The sequence below is a fragment of the Neofelis nebulosa genome, chromosome 8 (assembly GCF_028018385.1).
Source record: "Neofelis nebulosa isolate mNeoNeb1 chromosome 8, mNeoNeb1.pri, whole genome shotgun sequence".
Classification (NCBI taxonomy): domain Eukaryota; kingdom Metazoa; phylum Chordata; class Mammalia; order Carnivora; family Felidae; genus Neofelis; species Neofelis nebulosa.
Genome location: NC_080789.1, coordinates 84,658,828 through 84,686,406, shown reverse-complemented (window position 1 = coordinate 84,686,406; position 27,579 = coordinate 84,658,828). Strand labels below are relative to the sequence as shown.

At 37.7% G+C, this 27,579-nt stretch overlaps 1 protein-coding gene across 8 annotated transcripts in view; it reads right to left on the bottom strand.

The window, feature by feature from the left end:
- SOX5 (SRY-box transcription factor 5) overlaps positions 1-27,579 on the bottom strand; it is a 1,021,816-nt gene that overhangs the window by 961,620 nt on the left and 32,617 nt on the right. The window lies entirely within an intron of this gene.

Genomic DNA, 27,579 nt, shown 5'->3' with positions numbered 1-27,579 from the left:
GGAAAAATAATAAATTTACAGTGGATAAATGTAGCAGATATCGCCTTAACATTGTGGCCAAAACTAACATAAACATAGTATCATAAAATAAAATGTGCCCCCTCATGTGATGTCCTGAGAAAAAACACATCACGTCTGTGGTACTCTAGTCAAAAATATATATCCTCATTCTGATCATGGGAGATCAAACCCAAATCAAGAGAGATTCAACAAAATAAGTGACCATTACTCATCAAAGGTCAAGGTCATGAAAGACAAATAAAAGCTGAAGAACCGTCACATCTTACAGGAGACTAAGGAGATCCAACAGTTAAATGCAATGTGGGATTCTAGATTGGATCTTGGATCAGAAAAATAACAGTAATAAGAGAACAAGTGAAATTCGAATAAGGTTTATATTTACTAGTAGTAGTGTATCAGTGTTAGTTTCCAGATTTTAATTATCATACTATGGTTATATAGATGATTAGCAGAAGCTGGATGAAGGATGCAAGTAAACCCTTTATTATTTTGACTTTTCTATAAGTCTAAAATCATTTCAAAACAACTTAAAAAATAACAGGTCAAAAGGAACAAGGGAGAGTGTGAGGGACTCTAAAATAAAGCTAATAAAACTCATTGTAGGGCGCCTGGGTGGCGCAGTCGGTTAAGCGTCCGACTTCAGCCAGGTCACGATCTCGCGGTCCGTGAGTTCGAGCCCCGCGTCAGGCTCTGGGCTGATGGCTCGGAGCCTGGAGCCTGTTTCCGATTCTGTGTCTCCCTCTCTCTCTGCCCCTCCCCCGTTCATGCTCTGTCTCTCTCTGTCCCAAAAATAAAAATAAAATTTAAAAAAAAAAAAAAAAAAAAAAAAAAAAAAAACTCATTGTAGAACCACCACAGTCTAAGTGAACAGTCATCAAGACTGAACAACAACATTTTGAGTTCCCCAAATTAGAAGTTTTTTTTTCCTTTCAAATTATAGGGGAACATACAGTAAATGTTTTATTTTCTTTAATTCCAGGGCTTTTTCCCCGTGGGTTTGCTTCATAGCAGTCTTTTTAATTTGATTAATAACTAGTTGAGTTAATTTGGCCATTTTATAGTCTAATTTTCTTTTAGAGCTATTCTGATCATTATTGTACAATTCAATAATTTCAACACTTATGTCTTTACACTATGAATTTATCAGACTCTAGGCCATATCAGGACTTCCATGGTTCTTATTTTTACAGGACTAAATGGTTAGTCTCCTAATATCAGCCCCAGGACAGACTTTAGAGTCCTGAAATTAAGATGTTCAAGGTATAAATGTGTACATTTAAAAAAATTTAAAAATCACAGGTCACTAAAAGGCTTTTCACTTAAACAAATACCTAATTCACAGGTATATTTTTAAAAGTAAAAATAGTTATCAACTGGGGCGCCTGACTGGCTCAGTCAGTAGAGCATGCGACTCTTGATCTCAGAGCTCTGAGTTCAAGCCCCACATTGGGCATGGAGTCTATCTACTAGAAAGAAACAAAGAAACAGAAAGAAAGGAAGGAAAGGAAAGGAAAGGAAAGGAAAGGAAAGGAAAGGAAAGGAAAGGAAAGGAAAGGAAAGGAAAGGAAAGGAAAGGAAAGGAAAGGAAAGGAAAGGAAAGGAAAGGAAAGGGAAAGGAAAGGAAGGGAAAGGAAAGGAAGGAAAATAGTTAACAACAAAACATGCAAATGTAACTACTTTAAGAAGAATTAATAAGGGGCGCCTGGGTGGTGCAGTCGGTTAAGCGTCCGACTTCAGCCAGGTCACGATCTCGCGGTCCGTGAGTTCGAGCCCCGCATTGGGCTCTGGGCTGATGGCTCGGAGCCTGGAGCCTGTTTCCGATTCTGTGTCTCCCTCTCTCTCTGCCCCTCCCCCGTTCATGCTCTGTCTCTCTCTGTCCCAAAAATAAATTAAAAACGTTGAAAAATTTAAAAAAAAAAAGAAGAATTAATAATATTCCACACAAATAAAGCAAGCCATAATCTCCTTCATGACTAACCTAAAATTTAAAGCCTATGGACATTATTTTCAAAACACCTACCATGTTTCCAAAATTGATGTCAAAAGCAAAAATAATGAAGATAAATTGTGTACATAATGCTCTTTCTCCCTTTGGCTCACAATGGCTAATGATGTGAACTCTACTTTTCCTCTTTGAAAACAAAACCTGATCTTTTTTGACTTCATATCTACCTTGATGAATAGATTAAAAAGCCTAGCAAACTGAGCTTCAAGCTAATCCAAATGAGGTGCAATTACAATATTTCTAACCACCCTGGTTGCTCTCACTTTTTTTTTTCATGCTGCATCTAAGATAAGATGAGGTGCAGGTGAGAAAAAAAAAATCAAAACTATTTAAAGTATTACCTCTCAATCCTGGGGGTTGCAAATTGTGCATAGAGAGGAGGCAATACAGATAAGGAGAGACAAAAACCCAGAATCATTGTGGGAGACTTTAGGATTTACTTGTAGCATTAGCAAAACAGTTTTGAGATCTGAATATGTCATAAACCTATGCCTAAAACTGCATAAGACAAGAAGACCCCGTTGTGCCTGCTTGTTCTTGAGGTGGGGTTTTTTTGTAAGCCTCAGAAATAACTACTCAAACTGCTAAATTAAATCAATACCTGTATAATATCAGTATCGAGCTTGAACAAAAAGCTTGCAATGTGGAAAACCTTGAGTTATATCTGGAACAAAGAAAGAAGCCATAGAAACAACAGAGACAGTGAAGTGGAAACTCGCTGGAGGAATATAATCAATATAAGAGAACAGATGTCATGAAAATTAAAAATAAGAAAAAGGTGGTAGTTTTAGAGATGTTATTGAATTATGTAACAATTTTTAAAAAGGAAGAAGAGTCAATACGTATCATGCTTTTAGCATGGAACTTCTTTTGAATAGGTCCATATTTAGCCATCAGGTAGATAAACCTAACCATGCCAACTTTGTAAACACACCCAGGGAAAACAGGTGCTCTAATAACAAGAAACCACTCACACTGTCACACCACTGTCACACAGCTAAGTTTGTCAACACCTGAGGCATCCAACCAGCCAAGTGGATCAAAAGCAATTTTTTTCTTTATTTTACAGGCAATTATTACACAACTTCTCAAACCCATATGCACCAAGAACCCATCAATTTTTATGTAAAATACTGTACTAATGGCGTGCCATTAAGATTAAAATTTTATCACTCCTATACCTGGAAGGCCAAGGGTTGGGTATCTGTGGGAGGTGGGGAGCAGCAAGCAGAGGACAGGTAATTTCTCCTCCAAACACACACCATTACCTACCCTCCTTTTTTCTCAACCACTTTCCACAGCTCTGTCCAGTACAGCTGAGGCACACGGTTACTGCACTTAGTTCTGAGCATGTTATATATATTTGCTAACTTAATCATCAAAGGAACATTATGATGTTAGTCAATTATTACAGATGAGGAAATTGAGATATAGAAGAATTAAGCAAATTATCCAAGGGAAATGGTCAGGCTGGGATTAAATTGGGGGATTTGGGTTCCACGTCTGATATTCTTTTTTCTTTTTCTCTTCTTTATTGAAGTAGAGTTGACACACACCATTACATTAGTTTTGTGTGCATAACACAGTGATTTGCCAAGTCTAGACAGTGTGCTGTGCTCCCCACAAGCATAGCTACTATCACCATACAACGCTTGTTACAGTGCCATCAGCTATATTCCCCATGCTGTACCTTTCATTCCTGTGACTTATTCATTCCATAACTCGAAGCCTGTAACTCCATTTCACCCATTTTGCCCATCCTCCCCCCACCCCCGCCCATCTGATATTCTTTTTTTTTTTTTAACGTTTATTTATTTTTGAGACAGAGAGAGACAGAGCATGAACGGTCAGAGAGAGAGGGAGACACAGAATCTGAAATGAGCACCAGGCTGTGAGCTGTCAGCATAGAGCCCGACGCGGGGCTCGAACTCACAGACCATGAGATCATGACCTGAGCCGAAGTCAGACGCTTAACTGACTGAGCCACCCAGGCGCCCCCCCATCTGATATTCTTAAGCCTTTACCGTCTCTTCTGTTTGGGGAATTTCTAAATACCATCTTTTGGAGTAAATGAATGGTACCAACACATGACACATAACTCACCATAAGTTTAAAGCACTAAAAGTCCTTCCCACTTCTCTCTCTGTCATAAAAACCCCCAATATAGTTTCTAGACTTCTGGGCTCTGAGCCTTTGACTCACTGTCACTTCTGGTTCGGCCTATCTGCCCCTGCCTCCTCAGTCCATTTCCAGAGGACAGATCTCCTGATTTCTATCTCCTAGATCCCTGAATTGGTGTGGTACTTTTCTTAACCCATCTGTTTAGTTACTATGGATAATTAAAGTAATATAACATATAAGAAATTAAAGAGCTAGTTATTATTCATTGGAAAGCTCAGAACTAGTAAAAAACAATGACAAAAAGTTGGGGTGTTAATTAAAGTAGTTTAATTACTTCAAGCAGCAAACACATAAAATATATTTTCTAAATGTGTATATCATACACATTTACAAAGGATGTAAAATCAGGGTTTATTGGGATGGTACTATTACACAAACACTTCTGGCTCACACCCTAAGTGGAAGTTATGAGAAATCAGAATATATCTTTTGATATATTCATAGGCTGACCTACTAATAAAATTTCAGGTCAAGCAGCTGTTTCCAAATTTCCATATGAGTAAAAATCTGTTTTATTCCAGTACTGGGCACAAAAACTAACGGACTTATTTTGAGGAATGGACACATTTGAGAATCTGATAAAGGCTATGACTTATTTAAAAAAAAAAAAAGTACACACACCTAAAATTTTACACACAATTTCATAGAATCCATAAACACCCTGAATGTCATCCATGCGCTCTAGTTTAAGAAGCTCTATCTAAGGCATAAACAGAACACAAAAACACATACCTTGGAATGACGACATTTACAAAGTTCGTTTGTATATCATTTTTCCCTTTAACGTGAGCCATGACTCTTCGTAGATATAATTTGTATTAACAGTGCTATCATGAGGACAATGCCCCCAAATCTAGCCTTAATGATACCTATTTGACCACGGCCATTTATAATTTATTCATCCAGAAAACTCACACTGCCTTTCATTCAGGGCCCAAAGTCCAGCCCACTCAGGGAAACACTGTTATCGCCCTAGCGTGTGTCTACCCAGATCCCTTATGTGCAAGCAGAGAAGCAGCGGCAGGCATGCATCCTCTTTTCCCGCCTGCTGTCCACCCACAGGGCTCGTTCGCCCAAGCTACGGTAGAAGGTGTGATTCTAGCACTCCTCCGCACTGTACAGCCTCCTAAGCATTCCCCCTGGTGTGAGCATCCTGCACTTCCATGAGAATTCAGGGAAATTTTATTTTTTTTATTATTTTTTAAAATTTTTTAAACGTTTTTTTTAATTTATTTTTGAGACAGAGAGAGACACAGCATGAACGGGGGAGGGGCAAAGAGAGAGGGAGACACAGAATCTGAAGCAGGCTCCAGGCTCTGAGCCATCAGCCCAGAGCCCGACACGGGGCTCAAACTCGCAGACCGCGAGATCGTGACCTGAGCTGAAGTCGGACGCTTAACCGACTGAGTCACCCAGGCGCCCCGAGAATTCAGGGAAATTTTAAAGTAATTTGACCCCAGGTTATGTTTGCTTTATAAATACACTTTGAAACTGTTCCTCTTAGTATGACAATAATAACGATAGTAATAATAATATAGCAACACTTCCATAAGCGACCAAAAACATCGATGGGACAATAGCATATTTGTTTGTAATCTTTTTCTGTCACTTCATAGTAGATCATAAAAGTCTTTACGCACCAATAGTTACATTTTTCACAATATTATTTTTAACAGTTGTATACTATTCCACTACTTGGGATACCATAATCTAAATAATATCCCATTTGGGAACATCTCTGTTGTTTTCAACTTTTACCTATTTCAAATCTAAGAAGCAAGCACAGCTAACTGACAACAAAATCAAAATTAAGAAAACAGGGGTGCCTGGGGGTGGCTCAGTCAGTTGGGCGTCCAACTTCGGCTCAGGTCATGATCTTACAGTTCACGGTTCAAGACCCGCTTCAGACTCTGTGCTGATGGCTCACAGCCTGGAGTCTGCTTTGGATTCTGTGTCTCCCTCTCTCTCTGCCCCCCTCCTGCTTGTGCTCTGTGTGTGTGCATCTCTCTCAAAAATAAACATTAAATTTTTTTTAATTAAGAAAACAATTTTAAAATGTGAAAATGAACAAAAAGGCACCAATATGTATACAAGTTTGTGTAAAACTGCCTCAAAGAACAATGTACAGATTCAATGCACTCCCTACAAAAAGACCAATAGCATTTTCTCCAGAACTAGAACAAATAATACTAATATTTGGATTGAGCCACGAAGACCCCAAATAGCCAATGTAATCTTGAGAAAGAACAACGCTAAAGGTATCACAATCCCAATTTTCAAGATATACTACACAGCTACAGTAATCAAAACGGTATGGTGATAGCACAAAAAACAGACACATAGATTAATGGAACAGAATAGAGAGCCCAGAAATAAACCCATGTTTATATAGCTAATCAATTTACAACAAAGGAGGCAAAAAAATACAATGGGGAAAAGACAGACTCTTCAATAAATGGTGAGGGAAAACAGGACAGCTACATGCAAAAGAATAAAACTGGACCACTTTATTATGCCATACACAAAAATAAACTCAAAATGTATTAAGGGCTTAAATGTCAGACCTCAAATCATAAAACTCCTAGAAGAAAACATAGGCAGTAATCTCTTTGACATTAGCCTTAGCAACATTTTTCTAAATATGTCTCTTCAGGCAAGGGAAACAAAAGCAAAAATAAACTATTGGGACAACACCAAAATAAAAAGCTTTTACACAGTAAAGGAAACCATCAATAAAACAGAAAGGCAACCTGCTGATTGGGAAAAGACATTTACAAATGATACATCTGATAAGTAGTTAATATCCAAAATACAGGGGCGCCTGGGTGGCGCAGTCGGTTAAGCGTCCGACTTCAGCCAGGTCACGATCTCGCGGTCTGTGAGTTCGAGCCCCGCGTCAGGCTCTGGGCTGATGGCTCAGAGCCTGGAGCCTGTTTCTGATTCTATGTCTCCCTCTCTCTCTGCCCCTACCCCATTCATGCTCTGTCTCTCTCTGTCCCAAAAATAAATAAAAAACGTTGAAAAAAAAATTTAAAAAAAAACAAAATACATAAAGAGTCGACACAACCCAACACCAAAATAATAATAATAATAATAATCCAATTAAAAATGGGTAGAGGACTGGGGCGCCTGCATAGCTCAGTCAGTTAAGCATCTGACTTTTGATTTCGGCTCAGGTCATGATCTCACAGTTTGTGAGATCAAGCCCCATGTCAGGCTCTGTGCTAATAGTGAGGAGCCTGCTTGGGATTCTCTCTCCCCCTCTCTCTCTCTCTTTGCCCCTCCCCCACTATATTCTCTCTCTAAATAAATAAATAAATAAATAAATAAATAAATAAATAAACAAACTTCAAAAAAATGGGGAGAGGGCCTGAATAGACAATTTTCCAAAGAAGACATACAGATGCCAAGAAACACATGAGAAGATGCCCAGCATCACTCATTATCAGGGAAATGCAAATCAAAACCACAACAAAATATCACCTTACACCTGTCAGAATGGCTAGTACCAAAAGGCAAGAAATAACAAGTGTTGGTGACGATGTGGAGAAAAGGGAACCTTCGTGCACTGTTGGTGAGAATGTAAATTGGTGCAGCCACTATGAAAAACAGTATGGAGGTTCCTAAAAAATTTAGAAATAGAAATACTATATAATCCAGTAATTCTCCTGCTCAGTCAGCATTTACCCCGAACAAACTAATAAACAAAAAACACTAACTCAGAAATATATATACACCCCTATGTTTACTGCAGCATTATTTATGATAGCCAAGATATGGAATGAGTAAGTCATGGGAGTAAAAGGTATATAGCATAGGCAATGTAGTCAATAATGCTGTAATAGTGTTGTATGGTGATAGGTGGTAACTACACTTGTGGTGAGCATAATGTATATACACTTATCAAATCACTATGTTTTACACCTGAAACTAATGTAACATTGTGTGTCAACTATACTTCAATTTAAAAAACTGCTTCAGAGGGGTGCCTGCGTGGCTCTGTCAGTTAAGCATCCAACTTTGGCTCAGGTCATGATCTCATGGTTCATGAGTTCCTGACCCGCCTCAGGCTCTGTGCTGGAAGCTCAGAGCCTGGAGCCTGTTTCAGATTCTGTCTCCCTCTCTCTCCACCGCTCCCCACTTGCACTCTGTGCCTCTCTCTCTCTCTCAAAAATAAATAAACATTTAAATTTTTTTTTAATGCCTCAGAGAAAAATGAGAGGCAGTAATGAGTTTGAACAAATGATTTGGGTAGTTTGTGTTCTACCAAATTGCTTTCAGTAGCACTGCTTTAGGCAAATCATCTACAGTGAAATGAATTTCCAGTTAAAAAGTATACTTTCAACACAACATGAGAAACCGCAGGCAGAGTAAGTATGGGATTTCATGGAAGGGAAAAGTAACATTTACTTTAGCTCAACAGAATTAACAATGGCTTCCTACAGATGCAATCCCCTGAGCTGAGCCTTGAAGGATGATTAAAATTTAGCCAGGTAATCAAAGTGAAAAAACTAGCATTTTTTCCCATCCTATCCTTATGCAGTCTGTATTTCAGGGTAATCAAATGCTCTTGGTGATGAGGTAAAATTCGTCTTTATAGAAGAGTTCCAGCCAGTACACGTGGAAGAAATTACAGAATTCTACAATTAATATTTTGCAACCCTTAATGAAATAATTGATTCAGGCAGTAATCATCAATGGATTAAACCATTAGTTGCACAATGATTGATGGTGACTTTTACAAGGGAGGGCTGAGGCTGTCACCACTTGAAACCACTGATCAATCTTAACACCCTAAAAGACAGACAGATAGGCAGGCAGATAGATAATGGAAACTAAATCTAATCAAGCCTCCACAACTAACTTATAATTATAGGAAATACAGTGGATATAGAGCCAAGTTAAGTAACACCACAGAAGATAAATAAATAGATAAATAAACAAACAAATAAATACAGGAACAGTCTATGTGACAGCTGACCTGGATTCTGCAACAAGAAAATAGCATTAATAGAAGAGAGGAGTGAGAACTGGTTTTGGTTAAAAAAGAATTAGAGACTTAACCAAATTTAATATGTGGTATTTATTTGGATCGTGATTCAAAAAATCTAATTGTAAAAATATTTTTTGCAACAACTTGGAAATTTTTATTGTTCACAGAAAAGTGGGTGATCCCAAGGAATTGTTGCCAATTTTGTTATTTGATAATGACGCTGTTGTTATATATGAAATGTCCATACTGAAGTAGGATGGCCTACTAAAGTAGGGGTGAAATTGTATGGTATCTTGGGTGTGCTTTTAAATACTTTTAAATTCTTCTGCAAAGGAAAAAAAAAGGGGTGGGGGTGGGGAGAAATAAATGAACCAGCCTGTCAAAATTTTAATGTTGCATACAGGAACGCTTTGTACTTTTTACTTTTCCTTCTGTGATTATTTGAAATTTTTTTATAATATTTTTCTCTCAGTTTAACCAAGTGATAAGAACAGGGAGGCATGGGGGCGCCTGGGTGGCGCAGTCGGTTAAGCGTCCGACTTCAGCCAGGTCACGATCTCGCGGTCCGTGAGTTCGAGCCCCGCGTCAGGCTCTGGGCTGATGGCTCGGAGCCTGGAGCCTGTTTCCGATTCTGTGTCTCCCTCTCTCTCTGCCCCTCCCCCGTTCATGCTCTGTCTCTCTCTGTCCCAAAAATAAAATAAAAAAAAAATAAAAAAAAAAAAAAAACGTTGAAAAAAAAAAAAAAAGAACAGGGAGGCATGAGTTGTAGTCTTGTGGACCAGTCAGAGAAAATGGCATAAGCAACCATTCTGACCAAAGAAACAACATGACTCAAGAAACAGCAGCACAAGGTAGCACCAGGTCACAGACGACCTTGAGTGCCACGGTAAGAAGCTTGGGTTTTACCCTGCAGAATATGGGAAACCAGACAAGGGTTTTAAGCAGAGACTGCTGTGGTTAGTTTACACTCTAGTCTGGACCATCACTCCAGCATCCCTGAAAAGAGTGGATTTCAGAAAAATGGTAGAAAGGAAAGCAAGCTTAGAGAAATGAAGTTCAGTCTGGAGGCTGCTGCAAAACTAAAGAGAAGGGATAACAAAGGAGTAAAAGAGACTAGGAGTAAGGTAGAGGGAACACGAACTAGTCATTTCAAAGAAAAGAAAGAACAAGAATCAAAAAGTGACTTCCAACTTTCTGAAGAAGTGGCCAAGTGACTTTGACATTGAGATAGGGAATTCAGGAGAAAAAGCATATTCTGAAGAAAGGGGAAGGGAGGAAATGATGAAGTTCATGTTAAGTATGCCACATTTGAAGCTTCTGTGGGACATCTGAGCTAGTTACACATGTACAGCTCATCAATCACAACCAGAACCATGGATTCAAGAATCTTCAGAATATGGACAGCAGCTTAAACCCCAAGAATGAACAAGAACATTCACTCCATGGTCCAGGTGTTGTGTCTGTCATGACCCAGTGTCTAGCTCAGTATCTAGCATGGTGTGGGATTCTTGAGAGGTACTAAATAAATGGTATATACGAATGCTTTAGGAGAACATAAAGAGTGCACGGATCAGTGAGCTCAGGGCAGAACTCTGGAGGCCCAAAGCTAAAGAGTGAAAGCATAAAGAGAACCCCTAAAGGAAGGAACTAATAAGGCACAGTTGAGAAGGAAGACAGAGAACCACACGGCCACAGAAACAAAATGTCCATTTGCTGGGCAAAATCGAGGTACCTGAGGATCTTCGCCTCCTGCATCTCTGAGGCGAATGACCTACTTTTCTCTTCCTAAAAATAAAGATAAGTAGCAGCATGATGGCCAGTCGGTAGACAATACCGCTATCTCTGTGACCATGACCATGTCATTTAACCTTTCTCTTCGTTCCTTATTTTTAAAATGAAGCCTATGAACTATATTATCTGTAAGGTTACATTCAATTCTAAAATTCTACAAAAGCAAATCCTTTGGTTTAAAGTGATCCGAAGATAGTAAGAGCCAAGTACCCACTTTGACATCCATTACATTTTATGCTGGACTTCTGTTCTACTCACTCTCTTTGCTTTGCTTCATCCTCATTTCCTCTCCACCTTTCTTTTTTTTTTTTTTTTTTTTTCTATAAGTTGTCTCTAAATCGCTTCAGGGTGAAAGTGATGGACCTTATATGAACATACAAATGATCGTGACATTTATGGCAACAAATAAAAGATGACAGATGAGGAGGTATGTCAGGGCCAGAATTTATTTATGTCAATATTTCACAGATATAAGAAATACCAATAGATAAGTTCCTAAAACTCTCTTTAGGGATAAAGACTAATTAATAGTGATAGCCAAAATGCCATTAGTCCAGAGAGCACGGAATAATAATCATGAGAGCACAGAATACTGAACCTCCTAACCTATGGGAAGTTAGACAGACGTGCTCATGTGGAATGTGCTGGCCTCTCATCAGCAAGCTATAAAAAGGCCCTTGCTTTTATTTGATCTGCATTTCTATATGGTTGTCATGCTCTTGGCCCAGCAAATAACTAGAAAATTTGTTCATGTTACTGAAGCAAATCCGTTAACTTTGGTCTTATCTGCACTAAATATGTAAATCATGTCAGACAGATTGTACTTTAACGTTGGAACCAGAAATCTATTTACAGTCTTAAACCCCAGACAATGAATCTGACATTCCCAATCTTCTAATATCGTTAGATGTTGAGAATATCGACCACAAAATTTATTAAAAAATGATCTGATTTCTTTTCACTTAATCTGTATTAATGGCTTCACAAACCATTTTAAGAATAAATAAAGTGTCACTGAATGAGAAGTTTTATGTTTACTACATCAGAGAATTTATTCAAATAGACTGGAATCACTTTTCTCAAATTAATCTCACAATCGGGTAGCTACAGAAAACAAGCGGATTTCTTTAAATTTTTTTTAATGTTTATTTATTTTTGAGAGAGACAGAGACAGAATGCGAGTGGGTTAGGGGCAGAGAGAGAGGGAGACACAGTATCTGAAGCAGGCTCCAGGCTCCAAGCTGTCACCACAGAGCCTGACGCGGGACTCGAGCTCACGAGCTGCGAGATCATGACCTGAGCCAAAGCTGGTCGCTCAACTGACTGAGCCACCCAGGCACCCCAACAAGTGTATTTTCATGCTCAAAATAGACATTTGTTCATCTTGCTACCAACAATCAACACACAGGTGAGCACAGTGTATTTTGGAATCAATTACACAACACGGAATAAAGACACACAAAAAAGGATATTCCGCACGTTGACGATGAAGTATATAAATAAATACATATTCACGAACCAGAATAAAGGCTATGCATATGACAGGAATTTTTAACTGAGGTCTGGTTCTCTGTAACTCAATCAACTGGTTCCAATTTTCAAATTTCTAATGATCTTAAAAGAGTTATGTCCCCAAATGTTGATTAAGACAAATTAAATTAAACACCTAAAGGAGGGGTCATTATATAGGCAGGAAGAGAAAAAACAGGCAGGAAGGCCAGGTAGATAAGTAAATGGGATACAGATCACTGGCAACAGAAATCGGATAGTTAAAAGTTATCGGAAACACATGTATGCATCTTTAAAAATACACTGGCCTGTGTAACAGCCCCAGAGATTCTGACAGTGCCCGAATGTTAAAATTCTACAGGTGATTCTGATGATCATCCAGGACTGAGATCAGGGGATCTAAATCACAAGGTAGGAGACCTGAAGACAGGGAACACATGTCAGGTACTAGTATGTTTTTGAGGTGAGGATCTGGCCCCAACAAGAATTTCTTACACACATGAATCTTGATCAGGAGTTAGTCCCAGGATATGAGTACTTGCAGTGAACAGCAAGTAAGTGTTCCTGGCTGAAAGAGGAAATGAAAGAAGGGAAGCCAAGGACAATCTTTAGAGTGCATTCCACTTATTTTCACAATCACACAAATCTTAGGCAGTTGTAACAAATTGCTTCATATGTGAGCGTCTTGCCTTCTCTCCACTCCCAAAGAAAGCAAATTCTGCAGGACAAGGGAATGTGACTTATACTTCCTTGGAATAGGCTAGATATACAGAAGACATGCAATAAATTACTATAACTACTTTGTTACAAAAAAAATCTCCAAACTACCCCCCTCCCTTTGCTCTTTGTCCTCCTCCCTGAAGTCACACAAACCAGAAAAATTCTTTTGATTTTTGCTTTCAAATATCTGAATTTATTTTTAAATTCATATGATTTTTAATTTTCTAAGTTAACTATATTCTGAGAATCTATCCACCTCCCACTTAATCTACTCTTACATCTTTCTCCACAATACCCAAGGTTCCAGGATTATGTGAAATCTCTATGTCAATTTACGTGGCATAAACATAGAAATTACTGATCAGGAAGTATCAAAAAACATTTAGTGACTTCAAATTGCATCAATCTGGGGGCGCCTGGGTGGCGCAGTCGGTTAAGCCTCCGACTTCAGCCAGGTCACGATCTCGCGGTCCGTGAGTTCGAGCCCCGCGTCAGGCTCTGGGCTAATGGCTCGGAGCCTGGAGCCTGTTTCCGATTCTGTGTCTCCCTCTCTCTCTGCCCCTCCCCCGTTCATGCTTTGTCTCTCTCTGTCCCAAAAATAAATAAAAAACGTTGAAAAAAAAATTTAAAAAAAAAAAAAAAATTGCATCAATCTGATTATTTCTAAATACAACACTTGAGTTCGTTTTGCAAAATCTTAAAGGAATTAATTCAATAAACATTTATGGATCACCTCTGATTTTTATCATAAACTTTAGTGAGCCAGATACTCATTTATGTTTGCTCAATAAAAACCGCCTTGACATTATCACTGCAAATACATTTTAAATGATTATCCTTTATCTTGATCAAATCCAATATTGAGTCAATTATTGTTTAAAACAATGAAGTACCACTACTTAAATCTATATTCCAATCACAAGGGAGAACAAACAAAAGAATCATATTAAAAAAAAACAAAAGATTGTTAACTCTTGGAACTTTGCAGCAAAGTATTCAACCATGCCGACCTTCCTCTCTGCCAGAAGTTCAGAAACTTGAATCAATTCTTGGTAAAGTGATATTCTGTTCAGATGTCTTAGATTTGCCCAGTTTAAAAGCTGTCCTAAAATACTGATACTTGATCTCTCTACTACTGGAATAGTAATCTACATAATTTAGGAAAGTTGCTAAGACAGTCATAAGCTCTAAATCCTTTTTGAAATTAACCACAAAATCCTACCTCCATCCCTCCCGTTTTCACCAGAACAGAAGTTTAACAACTGACTCTTATTTTATTTCTAGAGATCAAAGTTTAATAAAACTGAAAAATACTTAAGACTTAAATGTAACACCTTTAACTTATGAAGACAATGTGGATATATGCTCCTTTTTTTTTCCCTTCTGTATCTTGACACACTGCATATCTCCACATAGTTAAAAAGAGGTAGAGAGAATGGTACAATAGAAAGAGATGTGAATTCACTGCAAGTCCTAAGTGCTGTGTTCTAATCTTAACTTTATTTGTAACCAAAGAGAATTTGCTTGAGCAATTCATTTGCTCTAGAACTCAATTTCTGCATCTATGAAAGAAAGAACTTCATATTAAGTTATTTTTCAGGTCTTTTCTACATCCAGGATCCCAGGTATACAGTTACATCTAAATTCAAGAAGAATCTGTTCAAACAAGGACTCTGTAATCCAACCAGTCTTTTGTGTTAACTTCATAGAAAACAAATAAAAATCAAGTAGGCAAAGTGAGGTTAATTTGAGCAACATTCAAAGTGGTTTTTAGGTACTTTCTTAAGGTAGTTAGGAATCCAACATGGTCTCTTCTTACAGATGAAACCTCCATATTTAACTCAATACAAAGGCAAGGACTGTTGCTTTCCCAAATGAAATCTCTTGTTTGTAGCCTGGCATTTATTTCTTCTAATCAAAAGACAAGCTGAATACCAGAGAATAATTAAAAGGATCTTCGGGTGCCTGGGTGGCTTGGTCGGTTAAGCATCCGACTTCCACTCAGGTCATGATCTCGCAGTCCGTGAGTTCGAGCCCCGCGTCGGGCTCTGTGCTGACAGCTCAGAGCCTGGAGCCTGTTTCAGATTCTGTGTCTCCCTCTCTCTGTGACCCTCCCCCGTTCATGCTCTGTCTCTCTCTGTCTCAAAAATAAATAAACGTTTAAAAAAGAATTTTTTTTAAATAAATAAATAAAAGGATCTTCAATATATGTCTATGCCTTTCCTCTCTGACAAACTAGGGGTCAAATTCAGACCATTATGTTTCTTTACATTCTTTTATATTTATCTGGAAACAGCACAAGAATGTTTGAGGGACAATGCTATTACTACTCCCCATTCTGACTTTAATTATAGTTTTCAGGACTGCCACTGGGTTTGGTCTCTTTAAAAAAAAAGAAAAAAAAATGCCCCACTCATATGCATATTTTCCCTGGAGCAAATTCCTCTTATCTTCTCAAACTGTCATGACAAGTTTGTGAAATTACAGAACTACACAATTTTAAAGATATGAAACCCTAGAGATTTTCTAACACAATTCCTATCCTAACATAAATGGTCCACTTTTTTCTCTACAAGACTTTTTCACTACTCTACAATGTAGTCCTCTCCATTGTTGGACAACCCTAGTTTTTTGGAAGCTTTCCATTTCGTGGTACTACAATGATTTTCACTTAATTGCTGGTAGTTCTCTGAGAGCAACATGAAGCCAATCTACTATCTCTTCCACATGACAGATCTTCAAATATTTGAAGACAGTTGTGGATGTCCCTACATAGGCCTCTGATCCTCCTTGAGTTTATCAGTGGGGCCTTGCAACAATTAGCCAATGGTGTCTTTCAACAGTACCATCAAACTGACTAACTATTTAAACCTCACAGTCTTTGTTTCTCAAGACACCACTCTCAGGAGTCTCTATCATTCTAGCCTTACCCACTACCTTTACATTTATCTGAACATTGAATCCTGATTGTTTGATCAAATACGTAAGCTACTACTCCAAGATGTTGTCACCTAAAGCTCTGGTGAGCACACTTTTACTGAAGTTGTCAATAAGTACTCAAAGACAAGGGCAAGGTCAGTGCCCACATTCCAATAACACTGATCTATTAATCATTTATCTATGAGCTCAGTTGTCCTTCCTGCCAAAAATCTACCTAAATATCTCATGTTATTATTTACCCATTTAGCCAACAGGTTTCTTTTTTTTTTTTTCACAACTATATAAGCAAGTTCTTTTGTAAGCTGAAATATACATTCATCTTGGACTGGAAACTTGAACTCATTGTAAGAAGTTCTTATTCTATTCTTTATTCCAGTCTAGGCTTTCATTTCCACTTAAGTATGCTGAATCCCTACTTTCCAGTTTGGAAACAAAACAAGAACCGAGTAGTTCTTCCTCTGCTATGTCAATTATTAATATTATAGTCCAATGTTATCATAGTAGATTTTTAAGAGCAAAGATCTCATTATATTTTAGTACTCACAGTGCAAACAAGATAATGTGGTATAGAAAAGGTTCCCAATAAACGTCTGTAGAATGAATGAATGACCATGATCATTAACTCTCCTCAAGTTCCTGCTTTTCTTAATAAGCTCTCACTTTGTACCCCTTCAATCTTGGATACTTACCCCATTAAATTCTGAGCTTATCAAAGGCTCCTGATATAGTTACACTTTTATTTAACTTCTTTTCTTTCTCAGCAGGATTATTCTCAATTATATAGTCAGAATTACAATTTTAGAGCATCTCATCCTTCATGAGCTATATTTCTTCTTTATAATCTCTGTGCATGGAATTATAAATCAGGCAACATTCATGCTTAATTGGTATTTTCAGTACAATTTTTTGTTTCTTCCTGCATTCTTTATGTTTCAGCTTCCAAACATTTAGGCTCCTAACACTAGAAAAGATAAAAATAATAATATAAATTTGTTCTTTTGTATCTCTAAAGCTTTTATATTTTACTTGCAATGTTCTAACTCCTTAATCTGTAGAATGATTTAAAATCTTTAAATACTTACTAAACAATAAACGAGAAAATAAAAAAGTATTCTAAGGAATTTAAATACTGAACCTAAAATACACATTAGCTTTCAAAACCAGGCATATTATAACTGATCCTTAAAAATCATACTTAGTAATTTAAATTATAGAAGTGCCTCATTTACGTATCAAGTGTTTTCCAAACCTCAGCCGTCTGAAATGGTTGTAACACCCAGTTCTAGCCCCCATGTCTTGCTGCCTTTCAACCAAAGAGGAAACATCTTAAGCAGCAAATTAATAAATTCCGAATAGCATTTAAAAATGGAAATATCAAAAAAAATGGAAGTCTCCAAAACTGCCTAAAATCATTCATAGCACTACATGACCGTGCAGCTCATATGAGAAGGGCCATCACTTGCTGAGTGTGAATCTAATGGCCGCATCAACAGGCACTAAACCCAGAAGCATGGAAAACTCAATGGAGAAAGGCAGAGAAAAGATAAGATAGGGGAAGTAGGAAGGCGGAGAAAGTAACAAAAGACAGAAGCAGAAGAAGTTTAACGCAATCATTATAAGCAGACAGAAAAAGTCGTATAACCTGCAATCCTTGAGGATCTCAAGAAACGACAGCTTGACACAAGAATTCATATCCTCACGGGTGACTCAGACCACCAATGGATGTTTAACCCTGACAAAACATGTTACCTAATAACAAAGGAAACATGTTTCTGTCAAAGAAAACATATTTCTGTTTTTCTACCGCTCCCCTCTGCCAGTTTTAAAAATTAACAACAGGTAGATAAGCTTATATTTGTACCACAATTCTCTCAGCAAAACACTAAAAAGCTGTCCTTTCATCAGAATTCAAATTAACTTAAAAATTAATAACATTGGGAAGCCTGGGTGGCTGAGTCTGTTAAGCACCCGCCTCTTGATTTTGGCTCAGGTCATGATCACAGTTCCTGAGTTGGAGCCCCTCATCAGGCTCTGCACTGAAAGCACTGATCCTGCTTGGGATTATTTATTCCTCTCTCTCTCTGCCCCTCCCCCACTTGCGCTCTCTCCATCTCTCAAAATAAATAAATAAAAACTTTTAAAAATTTAATAACATAATCCTGTTGTAACTCTACCTCTACGAACATTTGGAAATATTATTTATATCAACTACCACTATTTTCATGTAGAAAACCACTCCCATTTCACCACAAACAATAAATAGAAACTGTAGTTTCAACATACAGAACAAAGTACAATGTAGTATCTTTGAATCCCTGAGAAAATCAGTTTCTCACTATCTGAATTCGTATTTTATATATGGCTTATTAATCATAAATTTTATTAACCAGATTTTAAACAAACCTGATTTTAAGTCACCTTAGAAAAGCTCCATGTTAAAGCTCAAAATCTCCCATCGTTACTTAATCAGAAAATGCTGGGGAAAAAAAGAAGGGATAAGAAACTAAAAGGTAGTTTTTCTTTCCTCCAGGAAATACAGAGAATCACTTCTATATCAGCCAAATAATTTAGAATATTGGCAACTCAAATTGTCATGATTGACACAAGTAGATAACACTCAAAACAAACCCAGGGCTAGGGGAAAATTGTATCATAAGCAGTTTTGTGATCCATTTTTTTCCCCTCTGCAAAACAGGTAAGAGAATCCTCAAAGATATCACACATAGTCATTTACATACAGTATCATTTTATGGAATTTTCCAAGGTGTTAATTAAAAGTTTTAATGAATGCTAATCATCTGTCAATTTCATTGGCAATCTCTGTTCAACCATATGCTTCTCTTTTACACCTGTAAGTTTTTTTAAAACCATTACTTTAAATTGTTTTACTTCCTTAACATGATATTTGTATTAATATTTAGGAAACAAAACGTTTGCAATCCTATATAGCAACCTTCTATAGCTCTTTTATGTATTTTCTAACTTCCTTAAATAAGGTATGTGTATGTAAGATTTGCATGATCATTATAGTTCCAAGAGAGGATCTAAAAATCTTTACTCTTTTTTAAAGTATCTTTATTCTTTTAAAGTTAAACTGGTTTTATGCCCGGGAAACAATTCTGAGCCAGAAAATTAAACATGGCGTTGCATCCTAGAACCTGAGAAATGAAATCCCATCTCATTAAATCACTGTACAACTTTTGCTACCTTAATCTTTCTCTGGTTCATATGCTTTTACATTCAGTCCTTCATTCATACATTTTTATTCACAGAGCACTCAGAAGTACTGGGCATATAGCAATGGACGGAATGTTCAAATATTTCTCTCCTCAGTGAGCTTACTTACATTCTAGTTAAGGGAGACAATAAGAAAATAAGAAAATGTACAGTAAATGCAAAATGGTAATAAGAACTGAAGAGAAAAGTAAAGCAGGAAGCAGTGAAAGAAAAGAGGGAGGGTAAGTGAGTTCTTAAAGAGGGGTGGAAAGAATGATGAGATAAGGTGGCCAAGGAAGGACTCACTAAGAAAATACATTCGCGTAAAGACCAAAGAGGGAGAGAGAACAAGCCATGCAGATATCTGGAGGAAGCAAGTTCAATGCAGCCAGAACAGCAAGTGCCAAAGCCCTGGGGTGGTAAAAGTGTAAGGAGAGTTTGAGCATCAAGTGAAGTGTGGATGGACCAGACTAAACAAAAGGGAAGGTATTAGGCTATGAGATCCAAGAGGTGGGACAATAACAAATTGTAATACCATGGCTATTGATCCATGAGACAAATGGAGCCATTAGGGGCTTTGAACAGAGGAGAAACATGATCTGTCTACATTTTAAAATGGTCCTTCTGTCTGTTAAAAATTGGCTAGAGATGGGCAATGGTGTTAGCAGGGACATGAGCTAGGCTACCCAAATAACCCAGATGAGAGATGATGATAGCTTGAACTCGAGTGATAACCAAAGAAGTGGTAAGAAGCAGTCAGAATTTGGATATATTTTGAAGGTGGAAAAGACAAGATTCCTGAGAGAATAGGATATTAAGGAAGAATAGCATAACAATGAATTCAAGGATTTCACCTGAGCAATTGCAAGAATGTAGCGGTCATAACTGAGATAGGAAAAGCAGAGAATATGAGGCAGGGAGGGGGAAGCAGCTCATTTTTGTACCTATTATATTAAATTGCCTGTTAGAAATTCAGTGACAGATGTCAAGTAGCCAGTTGGATATAGGAGCTTAAAGTTCAGGAGAGCTCTGGTATCCAGATATATATTTAGAAGTCATCAGTGTACATATGGCATTTAGAGCCATTAGACTGGATGAACAAAATTTTTCTTTTTGATAGAAATAAGAAGAGGTCCAGGGATTAAGCCCCAGGGCACGGCAATGTTTAGCAATTGCAGTGATGAAGAGGGACCAAATAAAGAACAGAAAAGCAGCAGTTAGTATGTACAAGAAAAATCAAGAAATGGAAGCCAAGTGAAAAAGCTGTTATGAAGCAACAAGAATAAACAAGTTCCCAGAGCTGCTGGTGGGACAAGTAAGAGGACTGACAAGCGATCATAGCAGCACGGAGGCCACTGTTGACTTGAACCAAGAGCAGTTTCAGTCACATGATGAAGGCAAATAAATGCCTCTGTGGTTTCAAAAGAAAAAGAGAGGGAAGAATTTGGAAGAAAAAATTACACAACGTTTTCATGGAATTCCTCTTTAAACAGATAGAGACATATGTGGAGTCACTGGGGAAGAGTGACATCAAAAGACTGTCTTTCCTCTACAAATGGAAGAAACAACAGGTTGGTAGGTTGAGGGGAAAGATCTAGCAGACAGAAAACAAAACAAAACAAAACAACAGACAATGCAAGAGTCAGAGTGGAGCGTAAGTGGAATAATGGATGGGCAGGCCAGAGGAAACAGACCATAGGATCTTGGGCACAGGCGGAGGAGCCTTTACTAAGATCACTGACACTTGATACACAGGAGAGAGGAGAAGGCAGAGTATACGCGGGCAGATCCATAGCCATGGTGATAGAAGTTTTGAGAATCCTCTTCTTGTTCCTTCAACTTTTTATAAGAAATAGGATGCAAGATCACGAGTTGAGAGTGTGGATGGCAGTGGAGGCACGACAAGTGTAACAAGCATGAGACAAAAGGAGAAAAAGTGGGTTCTCCCTGCCATAGCAAGCCAAGCTCTCCTCCGCCACCAAGCCCCGGCAAACACTACTCCTTTTCTCAAGAAATCTGTTTTCCTGGATCATCACACAGATTCTTCCTTCTCATCATTCTGATTTCAACTCAAATATCATCTTCTCTGACCACCCCAACCAAAGCAGATCCTGGGAACTACTATCATATTACGCTATTCCGTCTTCATATAAATGATCATATTTCTTATTAATAGTTTATTTTCTGTCGTGCTCACCAGACTGTAAGCTCCTTGAGGGCCAGGGCTGTCTCGTTTGTTCACTGCTTTATCCCCAATGCAAAGACAGTGCATGGCACATCATTGGTACTTAATTCGCCAATTCACGGGCTACATTTCGGGACATTTTAACCTACTCAGAGAAATGTTGCCTACATGAGACATCTGCTTATGGTACTGTGATTCTAGATGGAGAGAACCCACATAAATAAAGGATCTGGAGAGAAGTGGGGGGAATAGTAATTCTAGCTGGTAATTTTTATTACCACTTGAATAGCAGAGTTAAAACTTGTGGCGTCATTGTCCTTGCTGAACACTGAAATTAGTTGTAACCTGGTTTGGGACATGACTTGAACTGACCTCTAATTATGTCACTAGGACAAGAATCCCATTTTCAAGTTCCACCAAAAAACACTACCGGTAATGGGGACGGTACTTCTGTATTTCTTTTCATTTTCTCTACCGTAGATTATTTTTGTCTCTTTAAATGTTCCTAAATACAATCTAAAGAAAATAAAGGGAATTTTCTGACATTCTGCAAGAAGCTCAAATCACATTACCCCGGACCATATTCAACATCTAGGTCCAACTCTCCACCTTCGAGCAGCTTGGAGAGCATAGACATGAGCACTTAACCAACTAGTGTCTCGGGGGAGCTGAACGTCCCACTCATTTCATAAGAAAAACAGCTATATTTTTAAGAGACAGAGAGAGCATGAGTGAGTCACTACCAGTTGTAATAAGTGTAAGTATCAATTATTTTAGAAATGGTGAATTAAGTTTACATGGTTTTAAAGGTTACTGTTCCTTTAGGGCACATTACTTATTTGATTCAAATGGATGACACTAGCAAAACATTCATTTACAAAAAGCTACCCGCCCCATGCACTTCCATAAATGCAAGTTTAATAATTTGAGTTACTTTTGTTTTATTTCAGGGCCACCATCAAGAAAGAATCAGCTCTTATGGCTCATTATGCAGCATTCTCATGAGAAGGAAGCCAATGAACTTGAGAGGACACTGTGTGTTAATATAAGCCGTGACTAACGTGCTCTCTTCATAGCCACATCTCAGGATCCCATTTATACAAAGTGGCAGAGTTGGCTCTGCTGATTCTGAACTGTACATCCCCTTTTATGGAAAATATCAACAGGGATTTTTTTTTTTTCATGGCTGGAGGTCTTTTCCTCATCGAAATATTAAAGTCTGATAAGTCTTCCCAACTTACTGGAGCATCATCATGCTTGCTACTTGTTAATGAGGAGCAGGGTGATAACTATTAAAAGTTGAAAGAGTTTCCTGGCGGTTGCAACAAGTTTCAACATGATCCTAAGCTCCGTCAATAACCACAAGGGGAAAAAGAAAGCAAAAGGAAAATGCCTCTCTAGAGTGCTTCATTCCTGAGAAAAGGGTGAATGTGACTGCTATTATATCACTCTCATTTGAAGGATGTCTTAACACCATAGGAGGCCAAGAGGTGGACCCAGCCATGTCCAGGGTGGAGGATACAGACCAGCAAGAGAGCCAGAAGACCTGGGTTCTATGATCAATTCTCTTACTTATCCATGTGACCCTCAATTTCCTCCAATGGGTTTGGAAGAAGAATTATAGATGTTCCAGTCTACAATTCTGTTTTCTATCCACCAGTGTAAAACCTTGAAGAAAAATTTGCAAAACACTCCTAAAAGCCCTGGGCATTATAACTTGTCTCCTTTTACTAGGCAAATATTCATATTTTGATAGCTGGTATTGGTATGCCACTTTTCAATTACAGAATATTTGAGCTTTTATATATATTACCTCATTTATGCCTCTGAGCAGCCTTGCAAAATGCATTATAACTGTTTCCTTCACAAGCTAGGGAAGAAAGAGAAGGAAGAAGAAGAGATCAAGTGGCTTTCATAATGTCGGAATGGAGGTGTCATACCCAGAAATACTTGTCCCGGTCACTTCGCTTGGAATTATAACTTTATCATTACAAAGTGAAATGTAGAGACCAGTTCCTACATAGAAAATGGAAACAGGAAATAAATGTGGAGAGAATTGAAAATAAAAAACCTTTGAGAAAAGAAAAATTACAAATGGCCCCATGAACTCAGATATTATATCACATTACTTTACCACATTGGATTTTTTCCCCACCATTTAATTCACCGTTCTTCAGAGAATTCAGCCTAAAATAAATTTGTCTGCAGTGGCAAATTTCCTAAAACAAATATTAAACATGGCTACTGGGATTTCTGTAGCATGTTATCAAAATAATGAGTTATAAATACTCGATTTATATACCACATACCTATTACCAAAAAGAAAATACACACATCATCCCCTAGGCTCGAACTAAAATTTATATTTACATTTAGTCAAGAAACAGAAAAAGAAAACAAGAAGTAGAATCTGAGGAGAGTTCAGGTATAAAGGTCACAGGCGGTGCCGTCAACACTCAGTGGTACCGTCAGAAACCTCATTCCAAACTGCAGAACAACCCAAATGGACATAACCCAAAAGCACACCTTGTATTTTCCCCCCAGGGGTTATAACTTGCAGGACTAGTGCCATTCCATCTGAAAACGATCAAGTTTGAACTTTATCAAGAGGTATACAGCATACAAAAAAGGTCATAAAGCCATCAACAAAAATAACCGTGAATCTGGCTGCACTAACTACGGCTGTTCTACATGTCACCAAAGCAAAGAATGAACAACTGACATCTATTTGAATGTGACAGTTTAAAAAGGTGTTCATGTAACCGACTCATTTTAACTCTCACAAAAATCCTGTGAGTTGAACCCAATTATTACAAGTGAAGAAAGGGAAATTCAGAGAAATTAAGTGGCCCGAGACAAGAAAACCCAGATGATGGCTTCAGGTTCTTTCCCTGCGATGCTACTTCTCAAGCAGCAATACAAAACCAGTGGGGTGTGTGATAGGAGTAATGGGCACATATATTTAAGCCATTAAGAGCTAGGAGTAGTCTTATAAAAAGAATACATAGAGGTGCCTGGGGGGCTCCCTGGTTTGGTGTCTGACTTGGGTTCAGGTCATGATCTAACGGTTCATGAGTTCGAGCCCCATCTTGGGCTCCCGTGCCGACAGCTCAGAGCCTGGAGCCTGCTTCAGATTCTGTGCCTCCCTCTCTCTTTGCCCCTCCCCTCCCATGCTCTCCCTCCCATGCTCGCTCTCTCTCTCTCTCTCTCTCTCTCTCTCTCAAAAATAAGTAAAAATATTTTTAAAAAATTTAAAAATACATAGAACTTCCCTAGAAAGGCAATTTTTATTGCCCTTCTCCACTCACTATCCAATATGTAATAAGAGCTAATGTAGGGATTTAAAGTGTAAGAAAAACAGAAGGGAGGGAGAAAGGAAGTACAAAGAGAGGAAGAAACAGAGGAAGCATAAACTTCCTAACTCAGCTAAATAAGTCTATTCTCTTCCCTGGACTAGAGACTGTAATAGCAATATGCAATTGTAGAGGGTAGGTTAAAAAGTGATGTCTTAGCTCGGTGCAGTGGCAGTATGGTAGCCAGTGAGGTTTATCCAAGGTGCGACTATTGCTAACTGATAAACTGACATCTTAAAATTGAAACCAAAAATATGTACTTGTAATTTACACAGAAATATTGAGGTAAAGAAAGCTGTTAAAATCTATTAAAACTGTTGGGATCCCACTGTACTTTAAAAAAAAAAAAGTTGTCTAAGGTAAACCTGTGGCATTATTATGGAGGTAACAAAAGTTATTTACAAAGCAAAATCAAACTTAATTCAAATTTAAAGAAGTTGATAACTAATTCAAACTAATTCAAACCTTATTTTCAGGGTACACATTAATTTCAATTTTCCCCAGTAGTCACCTCACTAGGAAAATTTGTTCTACATCTTAATCCTCCTCAAGAAATGGCAATTCCCTAAGTAATTCAAGTTTTTAAATTATCTGCAATAAGAGAAAATAGTACTTAGCTATTTTCTCTTAAGCCAACATTCTTTGTTGAACCTACTTCAGTTTATATCAACCCTTCTAATATTATTCCTGGTGGTAGAGCATTCCAAGGAACTTTAAGGGTATCAAAGTGAGGGATTTGGACATGGTGATTTCTGAAATCCCTCCAAAATGAAAATGATACGATCTGGTGAATAATCACTTTATTATTAAATATATCTACAAAATGATAGTCTTTTAAAATTTACTATAGAAGTTACTATAAAAGTTCTATATAAGTTAGTCATGAAATTTTATGTGTATATATAACTGCGTATGTTTCTTACTTTTAATCTATAGAAATGATCTATTTGCAAGCAACTGCAACAGTCTACAAGTGGCTAGACTGGTCTTGAAGAGCGAAAAAAATAAACTCAGATGAAACTCCCTGAAATCAATAAAAGCATGCTATTTCAAAGGGGCATAGGCACCCCAATGTTTACAGCAGTGCTATTGACAATAGCCAAAGTATGGAAAGAGCCCAAATGTCCATCGATGGATGAATGGATAAAGAAGATATGGTATATATATATATACAATTGAGTATTACTTGGCAATCAAAAAGAATGAAATCTTGCCATTTGCAATTACATGGGTAGAACTAGAGGGTATTATGCTAAGTGAAATTAGAGAAAGACAAATATCGTATGACTTCATTCATATGAGGATGTTAAGATACAAAACAGATTGATATAAGAGAACGGAAGCAAAAATAATATAAAAACAGGGAGGGGGACAAAACATAAGAGACTCTTAAATACGGAGAACAAACTGAGGATTGCTGGAGGGCTTGTGGGTGGGGGGATGGGCTAAATGGGTAAGGGGCATTAAGGAAGACACTTGTTGGGATGAGCACTGGGTGTTATACATAGGGGATGAATCACTGGAATCTACTCTTGAAATCATTATTGCACTATATGCTAACTAACTGGGATGTAAAGTTTTAAAAATAATTAATTAATAAATTAATTAAAAAAGAAAGAAACTCCCTGGAATAACTTTTATTGTTTGACAATTGAGGCAACCTCTGACCAATAATAAGTAGAAAAAAAAATCTACATTTAAAATATTTAGACCCTGGAAATACTGAATTATAATCCAAAAAACCAAAAAGACATACGATTTTTCCATTTGAACACCTTATCTTAGCTCAGAATTAATGGTTTTGAAAGACTGCGTTTTTTCTGGGGAACCTGGGTGGCTCAGTTGGTTAAATGTCTGACTTTTGATTTCAGCGCAGGTCATGATCTCACAGTTCATGAGTTCGAGCCCCACATCAGGCTCTATGCTGACAGTGCAGAGCCTGCTTGGGACATTCTCTCTCTCTCTCTCTCTCTCTCTCTCTCTCTCTCTCTCTGACCCTCCCCACTTGCACTCTCTCTCACTCTCAAAAAAAAGAAATAAAAATAAATCTTTAAAAACAGAAAGACTGCATTTTTCATAATTTGGAAAGAGCAGGCACACCAATCTATAAAAACGGACACATTTTTGTATGTCTGTTATAATAAACACAAAAAGCCTTGAAGTATATTCTGCTTATGCAAAGTATAACTTCTAATTAATGTAACATATTTTAAATCTATTTTAAACCTTTACAGACAAATAAGTATGGTCCTTCAAATAACTGAACTTAAGAAACCATGTATTCATCTCCCTGTTGCTACTATTGCTTAAGACATTTTTGGAGCTTAACACTTTTCTAATGTTCCAATTAATGACTGACCCAAGACAATAGATCTGTTACTTCAGTGCCACAATTTGTACTGCCCTGCACACCCACTCCCCTTTTGACTACCTGCCTCTTTTATGCACTAGATTTGGCTGAAGTATATTTTTTGACTATTTGAAACATAAAGCCTTTCTTCAAAGTTAGAAAATTTGCCCACCGAGGTCATCAAAAGAGTATGCTGCAGGCTCTATGATAGCTCTAATGGAGGTGCTCCTGGAATATTCTGAGCAATTGCAGTATCATTGAAAGAATTACATACCTTTGAAAGTGACTATGCTGAATTAGTTCAATACTCCTTTA